Below are 7256 nucleotides of genomic sequence, written 5' to 3'. Positions count from 1 at the left end.
AGGCTATTAAGGAATAAAATCTTGGTCCTAACCAGGTACAAGGCCTGAATAATAACAGGTAAGATATTAAGAAAAAAGTTAAACCTAGTTGAACCAGGCATAAAACGAGCAGATAAAATCATCTCGCGAGCATCCTTAGAAAAGAAGAAAACCTTGAACTGTGATCGAGGATAACTTCGAATTCTGCTCACTATTAAATTAGAAGATAAACTCAAAATCTAATCAACATTAGAAAAGAGGAAAACTTCTAAACTCTGATTGATCACCATAAAAGAAGGACAACCTTGAATTATGTTCGCCTACCAGTTGAAGGAACAACCTTTAATGGCATGTTCACCTATTACATGTGTTTTGACGACGTTTTTTGTCAACTAAAAACAAGAGCAATTAAGCAAGAATGATTAAGAAAGAAAAGAAGAACATTGATTTTTACGTGGTTCAACAGTTAAAATTGCCTACGTCCACGAGTCACTTTTATTGAAATCTCTGTGAAACCTTCAAGGAAGAGCAATTTCACAGAATGTTTCCCAGTACAAAATTGCGTGTGTTTACAAATGACTATTCCCAGACTATTTATAGGTTTGGTTACAAGAATCCTCCTTAATCTTAGGGATATTACGTTACCCATGTCAGGTTTTAATTAGGACAACAAATATCGTAGTTTGAATACAATCAATCACATTTATTGTAAATAAATATCCCTAAACAATAGGGTTGATTACATGGTTTTAACTAAATCCCCTGATTATAGGGATTTATTAATAGCATCTTCACGTATTAATTTAACGCATCTTCGATCTTGAATACTACACCAACGCGCATTCGAGATCACATGTAGCTTCGAGCTCATCATTCTAGGTTTCGCTACCTCCTTGCTTGATTGGTCTTTCGAACTCATCTTTTGGATGAGACTCTTGTTACCTTCGAGCCTGCAACTCATGCTCGAGTGCAAATGACATAAGTCTGGAGCTTCGTGTATATTTGTTCAAGTATAAGGTTAATACTTATTAAATACGAGTTTACACCTTATGAGCCTACATTTTGAGGCTGTTTATTTATTCTCGAAATTTGGGTGTAGCATTTTCCCCCTCAAAAGTGTTGGTTCGAATCCTATGAGAAGGAAAATTTTGAACTTCACTTCCAGAAACGTGCCCACTCACCACACTCGAGTGTGGGCACGTGTCAACACAGGAATGGATGCTGAGTCGACCCTTGTCACTATTCCTCCGGTGCTCCCGGAGGTTGTTGTTCCTACTCCTTCGAGCCCGATGAAGAAAAATCATCCTTCCCTCACTCCAACCCAGGATCGCAAGTTCACGGTCGCAACCTATGTCCTTGAGTTTGTGATCGACAATGCTACCAACACTTCAGGAGCTAAACTGGGTTTGGAGCCTTAACCCGCATGGGTCATTGCTACAGCAACCTTGGGGCTCCCCAGTGGTTGTTCATAACAGGCTATAAGAATGCCAATGCCATTTTTGACAAGTGTGGAGAGCATTTCTCTTCGGTAAGTTTGCAATTAAGATTGATTAACTCTGTGTTTAACACCAAACTCTTTGTTTCTATGTGTTTAATAAATGTTCTCAATGTAGGCCTTTCTTGCCTTTGTCCAACACAACTATATGTTGGACCACGAGGTTGCAATGCACAAGGTGTACGCTCAAATTGCTTAAGAGGATGACCTTAAGAGAGCAAAGAAGGAGCTGGAGGCAAAAGAACGGGAGCTTAAGAGGGTCCAAGAGCTAAATTCCAAGCTTGAGGAGGATAAGAAGATAACTTTCGAGTTCATTGAGAGCAAGAAAGCTTGTTCTCTTGAGGAATTCAGGACTAAGAAGGACAACGTTGTTGATATGGCGATGTATTGCATCTGGGCCACAAATCCTGACCTCGATTCAAGCTTCCTGGCTTGCGAGGAGTCTGAGTATGTCGAAAGGTGGCAGGATCTTTTGGAGAGGAGGAATCCAAGCTTGCAGCTCAGAAGGCTGCAAAGGCTAAGGAGCAAGCTGGATCAGTGGATGTCGGGGCTGCCAATCCATGAAGATTCAAACACGGGCTGTGACCCATGGTATTTGTTTATAATTGTAATTACCATTTTTTATGCCCTTGGGGAAAAGACAAATTATAGCTCAAGTTTGAGCTATTTGTATCATCTTGCAAATGCTTTAGTTTAATAGTAGTTTTTATGCTTTTAATTTTCTAGCTTGAAATTTTTTTGCACATCATCTGCCTTTAGATTTTTGCCTTAGTATTATGCATCATATTTCTGTATCGAAACCTTTCAAGCTTATTACTGAGAGGTTGCTTTTTATACTTCTTTACTCACACAAGTACATGTTCGAGCTTAAGTTTGAATTTCCATGTAATCATACGTAGTTCATTTGATCGCTCATTTTTGACATCGTTATTTTCAAGGTCGAATACTACTTATACCATGCGTTTAAAAACACTTATTGGCGTGTAGTCTCGTTAGTCTAGTTATTGCTTGCTTAGTAATAGTAAATTTCATCATTCTCGAGTATGGTCTGAGGTTATGAGGTCGAAGCTTTTTTGCAAAAAAATCCAGCTCTATCTAGATTTATGAATATTGTTGGTTAATCTAGAATTCTAACTTTATCCTGTTGATTTATTTGTATTGGTTAATTCAGACTCGTAATAGAGTTAAGTTCGTGCTTGGTTATTGGTCCATGCACTCATATTTATTTTTGCTATGTTTTTCCGAGCTTATGGTATGATTGTATACCACTTATGCTCCCTTAAATTCCTATGATTGAGAAATCTTAGGTTATTGAATATTGAGAGCTAGCGAAAAACAATAAATAAAAATAATGAAAATGAATAACATTTTATTGATAAAAGGCCTCGTTAAATCCTTCAAGAGCAAACCCTGTGCGAAAATCTCAAGAAGGGAAAAGAGTGCCTTTAGGAATATAAAAGATTGGTTACAACTAAATAGACATCATTTCATAATTTATTGATAATATGGTCGTAGATGTTCAACGTTCCAAGCTCGTGGGACCAATTCTCCATTCAATCGAGCTAGTTTATAGACTCCAGGTCGAATGATGGACTCAATTTCGTAAGGTCCTTCCCAATTAGGTTTAAGCACGTCTGTAGAAGGGTCTCGTGTGGCCAAAAATATGCTCCTCAGCACTAGGTCTCCCAATCCAAAGTGTCTATCTTGAACCCTTTTATTGATATATATTGTAGCCCCTTGCTGGTATGCAGCATTTTTAAGCTGGGCTTCATCTCTCTTTTATTCAATTAGGTTTAGGGATTCTTCGAGCTGGGATTGGTTTGAGTCTAGGTGATATGCTCAGGCTTTATAGTAGGAACTTCGATCTTGATTGGTAACATCACCTCACATCCGTAGGCTAGGGAGAAGGGTGTGTGTCCGGTTGAGGTTCGAGCTATCGTCCTATAGGCCCATAGGACTTGTGGTAACTCTTTGGGCCATCTTCCTTTAGCTCATTCAAGACTTTTCTTCATAAAAATCTTGAGAGTCTTGTTTATAGCTTCGACTTGACCATTTGTTTAGGGATGGGTCACTGAGGATAAGCTTTTAATAATCCCATTTTTCTCACGGAACTGTGTAAACAGCTTGCATTCGAATTGAGTTCCATTTTTCGAGACTATCTTCCTTGGAGTACCATACATGCAAACGATGTTCTTTACCACAAAGTCCAAAACCTTCTTCGAGGTAATTGTGGTCAGAGGTTCAACCTCGGTCCATTTTGTGTAGTAGTCTACAGCAACTACAACATATTTGACTCCACGTTTTCCTGTTGGTAAGGATCCAATGAGGTCAAATCCCTATACCGCAAATGGCCAAGGGGAACTCATCACGTGGAGCTCGGTTGGTGGAGCTCAAGGAATTGAGACGAAACGCTGACACTTGTCGCCGCGCTTTACGTATTCAAATGAATCTGCCTTTACCGTCTGCAAGAAATATCCCCATCTTATTGCTTTCTTCAAGAGGTTGTGCCCCCAGTGTGATCTCCACAAAATTCTTCTAGGATTTTCTTAGCTTCGGGTGGGGTTACACATCACAATAATGACATGGAATATCCTCTTCTCCCTTCCAAGATAGTATACCTTGGTATTTTGTACATCAGTTTTTGGGCCTCGTTCTGGTATATAGGCAGTTTCTCAGTTTTGAGGTAGTCGATTATAGGTGTCATCCAAGTAGGCTGCGAGTCTATCATGTTGACTTCGACCTCGTTGGGCTCGGTTATGCTTGGTTCTGACAAGAACTCCATTGGTACCACGTTGAGTGTGTCAGCCTCTCTGGTTGTGGCGAGTCGAGCTAGGGTGTCTTCATTCGAGTTCTGTTCTCGCTGAACTTGCTCGATCATGTAGAACTCGAATTGTTTGAATGCCTCTTTGATTTTTCCAGGTATGCTGCCATCTTAATCCTTCGAGCTTGGTACTTTCCTAACACTTGGTTGACTACCAACTTAGAATCAATGTATGGCCTTAGCTTTTAGCTCAGAGGCTACTTAGAGCCCTGCAAACAGTGCCTTATATTCAACCTCGTTATTTGTAGCCTTGAAGCCAAACCTTAAGGCTGAGTGAAAACTATTTCCTGATGGAATTATTAAAATGATGCATGCCCCTGATCCGGTCTCATTGGAGGATCCATCGACATAAAGTCTCCAAAATTCGTGAGCTGGGGTTATGACTTCTTCGTTGGTGATTCATGTACATTCGACTATAATGTCAGCCAAGGCCTGAACTTTTATTGTCGTTCTCGGGTAGTATAAGTTCTCGAACTGCCCGAGTTCAACTGCCCACTTTAATAGTCTTCCGGATGCTTTAGGTTTCACTAATATCTATCTTAGTGGCTGATCGGTCAGCACATGAATGAGATACGCTTGAAATTAAGGTCGAAGCTTTCGAGATGCATGAATAGTGCTAGATTTTCCATCAATGGATATCTCAATTCAGCTCCGAACAGTCTTTTGCTGGCATATTAGAATAGTGTTCGTATTTTTTTATCCTCTTGAACAAGTGCCACACTGATTGCATGCTCGGTTGTAGCGAGATATAAGTACATTATTCCACTGTGACTAGTTTAGATAAGATTGGTGGCTCGACAAGGTGTTTTTGAGAGCCTGGAAGGTGAGCTCGCACTTGTCTGACCACTTGAACTTCTTGCCCCCTCTCAAAAGATTAAAGAATGGCAGACATGTGTCTGTGGGTTTCGAGATGAACCTACTTAAAGCCGCCATTCATCCTGTTAAACTTTGGACATCTTTATGCTTTTGAGGTGAAGGCATATCAATTAATGTTTTGATCTTATTCAGGTTTTCCTTGATGCCTTGAGCATTCACTATGAATCCTAAGAAGTCTATGGAAGATACCCCGAGTTAGCATTTTTGTGGGTTAAGTCTTATGTTATACTTTTGAAGTATAGCGAATCATTCTGCAAGGTCGTCAACATGGTTATTATTGTGTTTGGACTTGACCAACATGTCATCCACATCCACTTCCATGTTGTTTCCGATTTTTTCAGCAAACATTATTTTTACTAATCTTTGGTATGTCGTTCCAACATTTTTGAGCCCAAAAGGTATTACATTGTAACACTATAACCCTTTGTCTATCATGAAGCTCGTATGCTCCTAGTTGGGTGCATGCATTGCTATCTGGTTATATCTAGAATATGCGTCCATAAATGACATGATATCGTGACCCGAGGTTACATCAACGAGCTGATCGATTCGAGGCAGAGGGAAACAATCTTTTAGGCATGATTTGTTAAGGTCTAAATAATCGATGTAATTTTGTCCCTTTCCATTCAATTTCAATACCAGTACTGAGTTAGCTACCCATTTTGGGTAGAAAGCATCTTGAATGAACCAATTTGCCTTCAATATGCCGACCTCCTCTTTTGAGGCCTTTTTTCTTTCGTCGTCGAGGAGTCCTCACCTTTTATGCTTCAGAGAGAAGTTTTTTTCAATGTTTAGTGTGTGGCTTAAAACATTAGGACTTATCCCAATCATGTCTAAGTGCGACCACGAGAATACATCCTGATTTTCTCTTAGGAAGCTAATTAATTGCTATCTTGCTTCCTTTGTGAGGTTCTTCCCAATTTTTACCACCTTGGTGGTTTCCTTATCATCGAGCTAAATGTCTTCGAGCTCTTCAATGGGACCGAGGTCAGCCCTGTCTCCTTCTATTCTGGGGTCGATTTCTTCATCGACCTTGTAGATTCTTTCTTCAATTTCCTTTATAATTACTAGTGTTTGTGCACTAGGTTGACATTTTCCCCTCATGGATATATTATAACATTCTCGAGTTTCTAATTGATCTCCTTTTAACGTCCTGATACCACTAGGCGTTGGGAACTTTACGGCCAGATGCCTAACATATGTGAATGCCCCCAGACCAATCAGGGCTGGTCTCCCGAGCAGGATATTGTAGGCTGATGGGGTGTCCACTACTACAAATTCCACCATCTTAGTTATCGATATTGGATAGTCTCCTAAGGTGACTGGAGCTCGATGGATCCTGTACTGGCGATTCCCTCCCTTGAGAATCTATATAGGGTCGTTGCAAACCTTTAAGGTATCGAACATACCACCCCATTTTTTCCAGTGTCGCCTTATAAAGGATATTGACTGAGCTCCTGCTATAGATGAGGACTCGGTGAACCCTATTGTTTGCGAGTTGGAATGTTATGAACAAGGGGTCATTGTGAGGAAATTGGACATGGGAAGAGTCTTATTCGGTAAAATTGATCGGTTGAGTTTTGACCCTCTATTGTTTCGGAGCTTGCAGTTCAGGCACACAGGGATATCCATTTATCGTCTTCTGCACTTGAACGTATCTCTTTTGGGTATTTTTGCTTGCCCCTGCAATGTGAGGTCCCCAAATGATGGTTATTATGTCTTCTCTATCGATTGAGGGATGTCGATTGTCCTTCCTTGCAGGTGGTGCCATGACTTGTTGAGCGGGCTGAGCCGGAGCTGCCATTTGATTAGGCGGAGCCTGGGCTTGATTCTGGTTTTGGACATATTGTCCAAGGTAACCCCTCAAGATCAGCCACTCGATCTCATCTTTCAGCTATCTACATCCCTCAATTGTATGACCTATGTCTTTGTGGAATCTACAGAACTTATTTGAATCTCTCTTGTTGCGTTGATGCCGCATTCCTTTAGGTCATCTAAATGGGACCTGATTTTCATTTGCGACAAATATGTTCTCACGAGTGTCTATGAGCTCAGTATACACGATGTATATGGAGAAATGCTTAT

This window comes from Humulus lupulus, chromosome 1 (assembly GCF_963169125.1).
Source record: "Humulus lupulus chromosome 1, drHumLupu1.1, whole genome shotgun sequence".
NCBI classification, from domain to species: domain Eukaryota; kingdom Viridiplantae; phylum Streptophyta; class Magnoliopsida; order Rosales; family Cannabaceae; genus Humulus; species Humulus lupulus.
This window is presented reverse-complemented; position numbering follows the sequence as displayed.